The sequence below is a fragment of the Sesamum indicum genome, linkage group LG2 (assembly GCF_000512975.1).
Source record: "Sesamum indicum cultivar Zhongzhi No. 13 linkage group LG2, S_indicum_v1.0, whole genome shotgun sequence".
Taxonomy (NCBI): domain Eukaryota; kingdom Viridiplantae; phylum Streptophyta; class Magnoliopsida; order Lamiales; family Pedaliaceae; genus Sesamum; species Sesamum indicum.
The window spans coordinates 5,299,002-5,312,012 of record NC_026146.1 but is presented as its reverse complement, the minus strand read 5'-3'; positions in this window follow the sequence as shown (position 1 = coordinate 5,312,012).

Genomic DNA, 13,011 nt, shown 5'->3' with positions numbered 1-13,011 from the left:
TTTGAAGAAATACATGTGTCAATTTCTACCAGCGTAAGTGTTTACCTTATCTAAGGCGAAGTTCAACGACGGCAGATTGGGAATTCGTCGGTTTGACTGGTTTCTTCCCTTCATCGAGAGGGCGTCTATAAACACATCATCCACAGCTTTTGTCCAAGTTCGGGTGTAGAAGTATCGTCCCTGACCCATGGGTCTTCTCCTCCTGGGCATTTCCTCCGGTGAATCGGTAAGCAAGGAAGGAAAAGTCTGTTTGGCGTTCGGGACGAGGGTGTAGGGGCACACGTTTCGTAGAAGAAGGCGGAGGAGTGGTTTTTTCCCACAAGGAGATGGTGCGTTTACAGACAATTACTCATACGGTTAGAATGCAATTTATGGCATTTGTTAGTCGGTGAGTTGAAGGGACACACTGCGCATGCTCTGAAAGTAGGAGTCCATTCAATGCAATGCATTCGTGGTCGTAAGCGGTAGGTTGATAATAATTACGCTTTAAATGAGTGTGTGTGTGTTGTCTTATGTGATATGTGCTACGTTAAACCCCCCCACTAGATCTATCTCACATGCACGCTCTGCTACGGTTAACAAAGGATTTGGAATAAACGAAAACCATGTTTAGAATGTAAATTAAATTTGTAATTTTTTAATCGCGTTACAGTATGAGCACATTACATACCTGTATTAAATCATTTAAATTGATTTATCTTATCGTGTATTATGCATAATTACTCATTTAATCCCATTTTCTCAGTGATAATAGACAATCGGCCGCGAAGGTTAGGGGATGGACAAGGGATTAGAATGCCCATTATGGCATGGAAACTTGAAGGAAATGACAACTACCATCCATTCATGTTTGACAACATACATTTAAAAATAAAAATAAATAAAAAACCAACGAAATTCATAAGCATATCCACTGTCCAGCATCAAGGCGATTTTTTTTCAGTTCTCCTTCTACCCAACACCCCACACTGCACAATCAGTTTTCATCTTCACTGGTGACGAGATCAATCACATCTGGCTCCTCATCTTCTTTCCAACCCAAGAACTGCACATCTGAGTTATCCGACCCATCCAAATTGAAGTCCCCCACGTCCTCGCTCGTATCGCTATACTGCGCATGAACTTGACCGGCGAAGATCTCCTGAAGCTGCTCCCATTTTGGCTCCCCAAAGTAGTAATATGCCTTCGCGAAGGACTTCGCCTGCAAATCACATTTATTTGAGCGTGCAAAAGCACCGGCGTCTGTTAAAAAATGGGCACACATTTAAGGGGAAATGCATACCCGTATGATTCTGCGCCAATCTTTTCTGCTGCCGAACATTCGGTTGGAATTTTGGTTCCACTTGATATTAGGTTCCTGAAGTAGAAGAGAGAAAGTGCCGTACCTTAGACCTAAAATCCTGAGTCTGGATATGAAGAAATCGTAAGACCAATTCCGCTTGGCGTAGTCATTGACGGCATCACAGGCGTTTTGGAACGTAGAGTTGAGCGGGCGTCATGGGTTTATCTGAGGTTTGCCCATTATGGCATGGATGTGCAGAAAGGTACAGAATGCATTGTCCACCTTCTTTGTCTAGGTACGAGTATAAAAATAGCGCGACTGACCCATTGGAACTTTCCAACGAGGCATTTCAACGACTTCCTCGCACACGCCGGTGGGTGAAGTGGTAAGCGGGGCAAGGACGGAGATTAGGGTTTGTGAATAGATGTTGACAACTTTTCAGACTCTGCCACCGAGATGTCCATTAATATAGACACGGACTTGAAGCGCTTTATATGCCACAAAAGCTCTGCATCTTTCCATCATTGCCTGCACTCATTTGTGAAACGTGCTTGGGAAAGGAGCGGAATATGTGACGTTTTAGTCAGCAAGTTTATGGTTAATGTACAATTAAGATGGATATAAACCACGCAATTTCATGACCAAGCATTTACTAAGCATGTGAAAAGGATTTTTCTAGTAAATGAGAAATGAAGTTGAACAGGTAAAACACCCAGTAAAGAAATTTGATCGGGTTTGAGAAATTAAAAAAAAAAAATTCCACAAACAAAAAAATCAATATTCAGGAAAAATATAACATAAAGAAAGGAAATGAAGTTACAATAGTTGGCAAATAGTAGATTGCTTACGTTAGTTCATTCATTACATAAACTTCACTACAGCCGCCAGGAATAATAGTTACAGGTGATCCACAAAACCTATACAACCCATGCAATCATATAGGAAAATACAAAACGACCTGCAACTGTCATGAACAAACATTCCTAGCCTGATACCCATTAATGCACTATAGGCCTACTAAAAAGGAAAGTAGACTAACATTCAACGGAATGATGATCGTGTTGCAACATACAACAATATTCCCGACAAAATTCCGCATATTTTTTAATACATCATTAGATATAAATATCTACAAATATATATACGTATATAGCATAATATATTTCAAAATACCCCCTGCATCTGAGAAAATTACTGTAGACGACCATCTTCCAACCAACTTAGAAAACCACCTTCGACGACATGTCACCTTGGATGCAACAAACTTCTACTGCCTCAATCTTCCTTCTTTACTGGAGTGCGGTTTGATGCCGAGGAATTGGCTTCTAAAGGAATCCTTGTAGCTACTGGGCTTTCACAAGGGTTAATTATGAATTTCTATTCAGGTGTTGGCACCCCAGGGAGTGGCTGCATGGAATCCGCGTCATCCTCGCAACCGTAGAAATCGTCCACGAAATTCCAAAGGGAAGAGGTCGAGGTCGTGCTATTAGAGATATACCCGTAAGGACACGGGTCTTTCAGTGGACCACCCGGAGAATCGGTTGCTTCGACGTCGCCATCATGAGCAGGCTGTTCCTTGGACTCCCCTTCAGTGTCTTGTGCATCTTCATTGTCGACAGAAACAGTATTGGAGTCAACAGGTTGAGCGAACAGCTTACATAACTCAGCCCACATGTCTTCGTACGCATTCACATGGCATTTGCCGATGCGAGATTCCTGCAATGGAGAGGTAATTTATCATCAACAAAAAAAAATGTCCATACTTATACGTAATAGACTAATATAAAACCACGTAATACAAATATTAAAAATAACAAATCACCTTGCAGAATTCCTTCCACGTTGAGTCGACCGCAGTTACGAATCGAAGCCTACTGTTATGGACAACATCCCGGCGGGCAATCAGCTTCCCAAACACCTCATGTCTCTCGCGAAGGGAGTTAAGGACATATTTTTCCCAACCGAAATCAATCTTGCCTCCGTGATATTTTTGCACCTCCTCCAACGCATCAGTTATTGCAAACTTGTTCTCATGATCAGGGTGAAATCTTGGCATGATACAACAATCTATTAACAAAAGTTTTTTCCATATCTTTGGTCCACTTGGTACAATAAAACATGTACCGTTGATAGTAGAATCCATCAGACCACATCATTAACTATCTTTGGCAAATACAAGATGTTTTGGCATAAAGCTGAAGGTGTTTGAGCAAAAAAGGGAAGTTTCTGATGTTTTGATGAGTTGGATTCATCAAAAAGCTCACATTTATACTGCAAAGTTAGGCATTGTGATATAATGTCCTAGCCAATAAAATGCAAAGACTGTACATATAGTATTGATGACACTTAGTAGGTCCACATACTTTGAAATCTAATGTGTCTGTTGCATTAAATAAGGGTAGGTGGATTTAATTAACCCCAAATTCTGTCACAATCACCAGATGTGTTACCCCTTAGTGGTAAGTGCATATGTAGCGAATGGAAACTAAGGGAGCCCGCCGCCACTTTCTTAAAATCGCATCAAATTGAAGACCCTCCTCAGGTCCACAATGAATGTTCAAAGTTCTGATTCAATTAAGAAGTAGTTGGGCAATGGGCAGTTGGAGAAGTAATGCCTGTACAGACATTAAATCCGGAAAAGAAGGAATAGAAGGGCTTTTTGGAGAAAGTTAATGTGCTGCTACTTTTATATGTATGACGTTAGATAATGTAGCTCTCACCTTAAATTATTGTGGTCCTTTATTCAGTAGCAAGTCCAGTAATATAATATAAAATGTAGCCATAACACAAAATTTATATGTAAAACGGAAAACATCAGCCTTGAGCGACATTTATGAGTAAATGTACTTTCGTTATGGTATGCATTTGAGATGAAAATATATGTATGGTGCATAAGAAAATAAACAGGCGGACAAAGCACATCATTATTATGCCGGCAGGTGAGAAAAATGACAACAAGACACAGGAGAAAAATATATGATTTAAGAGAATGTACAGTACAACATAAAATAGGCAAACAAACTTACAACTGGACGATTTAGGAGAACTTACTTTGTCAGATTTGCGCATGGCACAATGAACATTGCGTCTACAAAAGCGTCGATGCATACTGTCATTAACATACGAAAAATACACAGTACGACGAATTAAGCAAGGTTAGACATAAAACACAATACAAATAGTCATCAGCCACACAAATATTAAGACATAAATAATTTCTTAATGTATAACGGTGCGTCTCCTCCTCTTGTAGAAGTTCATTTAAACTTTTAATCTGACTTTCATATTCGGAAATTATGTTCAACAGTCCAGGAATAATCTCCTTAGACCTGCGGCACATTGGGGGGCCAACCCATTGGAATGTACCGCAGTATTGTCCCTGCCAAATAAAAATGGTATGTGACGTCGTATATTTTCCTATTCTAGATAAGAAGATATACGAATGTAGGGAGAATTCGTGTACGTTCTAAAGCGTAGACGAATTATCCACATAACATTTTTGGCACAATTTAAATACTGAATTTATTGATTAACAAACTTCATTGCCTGGTAGATAAATTTAAATCTTCTACCTGTGATGTATATTTACCTATCCTCGATAATGGAAGATATACGAACGTAGGGAGAATTCGTGTACGTTCTAAAGCGTAGACGAATTATCCACAAAATATTTTTGGCACAATTTAAATACTGAATTTATTGATTAACAAACCTCATTGCCTGGGCACTCGCGAAATCTTCTACCTGGGTTAAGGGAGGTCCATGAACTGCGTACGACCACATCCTTACCACAATAGGAAAAATGCAGAAGTTGGTTGTGGCAGAGGAACGGTGCCTACTACCGGTTCTAGCATCAGATACGGTACTACTAAAATCGTGTTTTGAAGTAGGGGTCTCCATGTATGTTGCCCTATGGAAGCAAAGTGTAAGGATGCAACAGGATGATCAAAGGAACTGAATTGTAATATAAGCTTACGGTAATAGTAACAAATATTATTCACAGGTTTGGCCAATTGACATGGACGGCAATAATCAAATTCATCAAGTACTTACAGTCGCTAATAAACTTCATTTTTAAGGAATAGAGAAAATGAATTAGACGGATGACATTACACTTTTACCAGTTGTAATGAAGAAAAAATAAGACGATGTAGGCAATTAAAATGCAGGCAACGACAGCTGAAAAGTATGATATGCGAAGTTGTAGCAGTAAATTATCACAAGAAAATGGGGAAAACGTTTTCCGAATAAGAACAGCAGACGGAAAGAAGAATAAAGAAATTGAAGACAGGGGTAGAAGATGCTTTGGGAATAATTGTTAACCTGAAACTATTGTGTGCGGAAGCTTTTAGGAACCCACCAGATTAGCCTCCTGCACGATAGGATCGGTCACTTGAGAAACCCTAGAACAACAAAATACGACATCATCACTACATTATACACGATAGTAAAACTCCGTACCAGAATGCGGATAATTTGGGGGTGATGGTTAACTTACCCAAAATATGGAGGTTGTCGTGCTCGTTCGAAGGATTCAGCCGGAATAGCGAGTTTTGCCACAAAACGTCTAAAACTCGGACGTAGGGGAAAAGGGGGGGAGAGAAATGAAGAATGGATGAGCTGACCAAGTAATTTCGGTTTATTGTAGGGGACAAAAAGGTAAATTCGGTAGGAAGTTGTGTGTATAATCACTGCTAGTGAACAGTTGTATAAGGATATCTTCGCATTAATGTACTGCATAGTAAACGTACCATTGCATTGTCCAATAATAGGCAATCCCATTACAAATTCCAAATCAATCCCACGGCCGGATTGCGGATCCCTTTGGGTAAACATGCCCTTTATCTATTATTATTCTACAATTGGTTAATATAATTATAATTTAAAGACTATAAAATGAAATTAAGTTGATATGATTATAATTTCTTTATTACAGTTTGTTTTGCACAACTGGAATGATGAGAAATGCATTAAGCTACTAAAAAATTGCTATGAAGCATTGCCAGATAAGGGAAAGCTGATTGTGATGGATTCTATTCTTCCAAACAGTCCTCAAACTGATGTTCATACAAAGTTTACCTCTGGGATGAATATTATCGAGTTAACGAGTCTAGAAGGGAAAGAAAGAACAAAGGATGAGTTTGAAACCTTTGCAACAAAAGCTGGCTTCACAGAGTTTAAGGTTGTTTGTTACGCATATGGCATCTAGGTGATGGAGTTCATCAAGTCTATTTAAACTCATAATTGTCAACTTATTTTCAGCTTTATTATTCTCCACGAATGTATGAAGTTTGCTTGTCAAATTATGGTTCGACCATATATATTTGGTATTGTAATAAATTCAATTTTTTGATCCTTAATTTATATTATTATTGTTATCGTTATGCTCTTATTTGAATGTGTGAAGTTCAAAATGGTGACTAGTTTCTTTCATTTTAAGGAGTTCGACAACACTCTCTTCATAAGGATCGACCTCAAAATGCACAGTCGGTCAAATTTGAACGAACCAACCCAAAAAGGTCTGGCTTAAGATCGACCCACTATTGTTCGTAGCCAGCCTTGGGGCGGTACCTTTAAGTAGGCCCAATTAGACCCATTTTAGGCTCAGACGTAAGAGCAATGAATTATTATTAATTGAAATACATAGATTACAATCACTCCTATCGAATATCGATATCTAACAAAACAATAATAGTATTCTGATCAATAATTAACACCTACTATTACAGTAAAAACAACACCCACTATTACAATAGAAACAACACACCTACTATTCAGTAGATACAATATCCAACATATAAAGTAGGATTCGCCAACTGAAACATTGACTTTAAACAACACCTACTATTACAATAGAATCTGATTGTCTTTAAACATTTTTCCATCTAATAAATTTCTATACCTACCCAAACACTTAGAGACAAAACCAAACATTCTAAATAATTTTGTCATTTTGAATAAACCTCACATAAAATATAATAAAAGTTATGAAAAAATTTAATAATTAAATTGTATACACTCCAAATATAGGTTTTCATGCAAAGGTGGTCCAGCTTGTTTGGAGCTAATAATTGTGGTCCTAACTCAAACAAAACATACTTTCTAATTATTTTCTTTAGAAAAAAAAATAACACAATAATAATTTTAGCAATATTAAAATATTATTCGATGATAATAATGATGGTGATCATTAAAATCTTGGCATCAAGTAGTAGAAAAGTGGGATGGATCCAAGATTAGCGAAAACGGCCCACTAACTATAGCCATAAATTCTTCTTATTTACAAGTACCAATAGTCACTAAGATTAGTGTTTGTTTATGAGTTAATTAATTAAAAAATAATGTCATTAATCTCTAATTAGTCCATTGAGAAAAACAAAGCCACTAAGGGCTCCAATTGTCGTGTTAGGGAATTTTAAATTCTTACAAAAGTTTGCTGGCTGTTTCGTGTACAGTGTCCGATCGAATATATGTGTCACCCCACCGTGACACCCAAATCAAGAAGGGAGAATTAATAATATATATATATATATGGGAAGAGACCAACTACTCACATGCATGTTTACTACTAATCAATTAATGATTTTTTTAATTAATTATATACTGTTTTATATATTCAAAGATTGAATCAGTATATAAATGATCATTCTGAATTTAGAGAACTATATTAGCTTGAAAAAAATAAATATATCAAGAATTCATATTTTAAAAAATACTTAACACATATATAGAAATATTAGACATACATGGATAATTATGGGACGTGGGATATCTACATATATAAACGTGAGTTAATGAATTATCTCTTGAATGTTGAAATCCTTAAAATACACTTCAATTCTATAAAATCATTTCTATTTGAGTGATAAGACAAGTTTAATCGTACATTCACATGTCTTTCCGATGAGTTGGATCTTCCACACCGAAGCAAGTTCTTGATCCGTTTGGTACATGACTTAGACAATCAATCCATTGTTTCAGTTGAACCACGAATCATTTGGACAATAAAAAATGAATCAATTGTTTCTAGAGGATAACTCAATAATTCGAACATAATACCAAAATAGACACACAAGTCTGCCTCACGATTCCATTTTCCAACATAATTAAGTAGTAGAAAACTTGTAATAAAATCATGTCTTAATCCATCATTAACTTCAATTAAATTCCATAATTAATTAAAATAGTTAATTATCCATCAGCATGTATGCTAATTCGTGTATGTCCAGCAAATGAGTTGTTTCTATAAAAGGGACTGTGGAGATGAGATTAGAAAATAATATGATGCAACCTCCCACTCGGAATGTTCTAAGTATATGTCATCTCCACCAATTTTAATAAAAATTAATTCAACGACTGCTTCCGATTTTTCGAAATTTCTGAGTAAAGAAATCCAATCTGGGACACACAATTGCCCGACCTTTTTGTGCTTCCGTCATCACTATTTTTATATTCATTTCTGGTTGTTGGGGGATTCATCATAAATAAATAAAATAAAAATTACATTCATTATTATATAGGATATATAATTACACTGTACTTCTCTTAAACTTTTTATATAATTACATATAAATTTTTTGTAATTTTAAAAAGTATTACGTCTAGTACCCCCTAACGTTTATTTCCATCTAATAAATAGATCCATCTGTCATTCAAAAATTATCGAATTTATTAATATTAGCAAAAAAGTTTGAGTGAACATTCATATTCATCTTCGATTAATATATTACTAACTTATTATAAGCTAAATATATTTTTTGGACCAAACTACCCTTATATATCTGCACATACTAAGGCATGTGAGGAGGTATATCTTGACCCTTATAATGGTGGTTTGGTTAGAAAATGATTTGTTTCACATGCAATATGTTAGTAATAAGTTAATTACGAATAAATATATACATTTTCATTCACCTTTTTTCGCTAAATTGATTAACAGATAAATCTATTTGTTAGATAAAAATAAATATCAGAATTACTATAAATAATTTTTCAAATTAAAAAAAAATTAAATGTAATTATACGAAACTTCATAATAATTATTCCTATTATATTACTACTACTAGGACTATTATTATTTATTATTGTAAATATGGTATAAGTCCTTAAAAGGAGTGTTTCCTGTAATGAGGAAAGGTAGAGTTGAAATCCCACAATTATTTAAGTTTCCGGCGCAACCTAATCTGTGTCTCTAACGGAGGGGCGTGCAAGATGATTGCTCCATTCCCACAGAACATGCCGGCCGTCGATTATTTTTTATTTGCTCAATCCTGAACTGCTTTGACGGCGCCATACTTGTTACCACACCCTCTCTCCATTTCTCTTCCGGTACTTGGGTTTAATCAAAGTGAAGGAGCGTAGCAACTGAATTATAAACACGGTACGGTATAGCTTCTTTCTAAAATTTTGAAATAATTCCGACATAATTATAGGCTCGGAAATAAAATTATTCGATGACAATGATGCCACTCTAGTATATTACAAATTGTACATAATTAAAAATAGGATATATTGAAATTCAAATTGATACAATTTTATTCATTATTTTGAAATTTCAAATAGACAAAAAAGAAATGGTACGTAAGAGATGTGTGCTAATTTGACCAAAATTTCATTAATTGCAAGTGTTGCAGGCGATCAGCTGTGATAGGTTAGCTCTAATAGGGAACTTAGGAATTGACTTTTTATTTCACTCCTCTCCTGTCACGTCATTCATCATCTCAAGTCGCACTTAATCGTTGTATAGTCTTATATTCTATAAATATACACATAAAAATGATGTATAGTATATATGAGACTAAAAGTATTATTTTTTAAAAGTTATGGGATTAGAAATGAGAATTTTCCAAAATTGTAGAGGTCCAAATGGCCACGGGCTAAACATATAGCGTTTTTCATTAAGATACCTAACGAAAATGTGTCATGAAACCAAAAGTATTATTCTTTAAAAGTTACGAGACGGGATAATAAAAAACTTGTATTACAATAAATGAACAAGTAGGAGTACTGGATTTCAAATAATAAAAATTGATGATGTAATTTAGATATAAACCAAACATAAAATTGGGGTACGTGACAAGAGGACCATTTTTATGATTGAAACACCTTTGACTGGAACAAAATGTACTTGTAATTCCATCACTGTCTGAGGCATTCAACTTGGTTTGGTTAGTGAATTAATTATATTATGAGTACCCAATTAGAAATGAGGAAGATTAAAATTACATATTCCATGATGACACCATTTCTGAATATTTTGATAGGTTTCGTGAGGTGATTGAAACTTGTAATTAAAATTGGGGTGAAAATTGTAGCCATCAAACCAATGACTTCATATATGTCCAAAGGAGCCCTTTTTCCTCTTGTTTATGGTGAAATCAAATTATTGCAAACCTATTCAATTTTTTAAACATTTGATGTGATCCATTTATTTATTTGGTAAGCATACAATTACGTCGGAGCTGATGGGAGGAAATTAATAAAACAAAAAAAAGTATTTAAATTATTGTGTGAAAATATACATAATTTGTAATTTCTTTACTTGCTAATATTTATATCATGCAACTATTAATCGATCCACTTTTTTTTTTTTTTTTTTTTGGAAAAAAGAAAAGGAGAAACGAATCAAGAAGAGGCAAAGTAAGCAAAACAATACAAATAATAATACGGGTTGGTGGTAGAAATTAAAATTAACTCGTATAAAATGAGATATAAATATCATTATATATAATCAGAACCGAAACTTCTCATTTGTTCATAACACCATAGCCTTAACTCTTTGATTAAAACCTATTACTTGGTATTTGTTTATTTTAATTATTAAAAAAAACAAAAAAACAAGCAAACATCGTTACCCTTTTATAAAACAAATTAAGCAAAACACCCTAATCATAGAATCAAACATAAAGTATGTTAAATCATCAACAACAACAAGAAAAAAAGAAATATTTCGACATCGTGGAGTGACTATGCAGTACGTGTACTGCAAAAGTATCAGGCGGGAAGAGTGGTCGAGACGGTGGAGCCGGACGAGCCGGCTAGGGTGACATGGTCGATCACAATTAAGAATCAAGATTAGTGGACTAGTCAAAAAAAATTTAAGTTAATTAATTTCATCAGTATGATGGGTAACTGAATGGTTACGGCCATTAGGGTGAGTTAGAATTAGCAACTGAGCTTTCAGTTTGATGATTTCAAAGCTAACAGGATCCAACTTACTCTTCTCATTATTTAACTCTATTTTTTTCAACTTCATATGCACCTTTGCCTTCATGTTTTTAGCCCTTATTAATAAAACTTAAAGCAAACGGCCACATTAAAAAAAAGTTACATGTGATAATTTCAAGTTTATGATTGTCGAGTAGTTTTTTCGGTGGTTCCAAATTGATTCCTAGTTGCCTTTATAAGACACTATTATTAAAAGTAAATTACCGACCCACAATCATGGGACTCGAACTCACAACCGGCCTCCCATACGTTTACTTTCTCGACTTGGGAATTGTTGGTTTTCACAACTATACTTGACTTTTGACAGTACTGATTATTTAAGTATCTGGTATGTTCACAACTGAACATAAATTACTATAATAATTAAAAAAAAAAAAAATTGCTACATTATAAATAACCACAGCTTAAAAATCATGGTAAATCAATATTATTAACTATGGTTAAACAAAAGCAAAGCAAAAGTTTTAAATTTTTTTCCATGTTTAATCAATATTCACCATGATTTTTAGCCATAGTCAAAATATTTGACATGATTTTGATCATGGCTAATATTTTGACCGCGCTAGTAAAACAACAGCTAATAGCCGTTGTGAAAGCCGTGATCTATTTATATTTGCAATGATTTTTATTTTTTTATTATAACAATTATTATATTGTTTCCTGTGAATATTTGAACATAAGTATACCCACATAAATATAAATCATTAAGCCGGAACCACATCGGAAGGGTGGTCGGTGCACGGATTTTTGAGCGGTTTGGAAGTGGTTCAAATTAGGTGAGCTGAGTATATATTCATTTACCTAAATTAATTTTAATGGGGAAACTAACAAAAAATTAAACTCAGAGAGTACTTCTCCGCATCAACACTCGTTTTTTCTTTGAGGAATAAAATATGAAACGATCACTCTTACAAACTTTCTTGGAAACAAAAAATACTGTATATTTTATTTCCTTTTTTTTCCGTCTGGAACTCATACGTACATCGTAAACTAATCTCTTACTACCATAGAATTTGATTAATTGAGAAATTTATCGATACATGAATAATTAATTAGTAATTCGTTAAGGACTTGGGGCAAGATATATTAGCAAATTACTCACATTTTAATATAAATTTGTATTTATTTCTAAAAATAAATATTATAATTTAAATTTTTAAATAAAACGATCATCGTTACAACAATGACTACGCGGAATGTTTTTAATAATCATTGACGTTTTAACCTCAACTTAAGCAGCAGTTTCTTACTAATAAATAATGTAGAACTCGGACCCTAATTGGTTTGCATAAAGATGTTAATCTGTAGTACATAAGAGTAGATTGACATTATTGAGATCCATGATTAAGACCCTAATTAATATTATTAATATTAATATAACCCTTCATTCACTCCTTTATATTAATGCCTCGGCTATAATCACTTGCTACCTCCGCTAGCTGTCTCATCTACCTTCATCTCTTTCCTCAATCCCCTTAGCTATATTTGTTTAAATAGTTCAC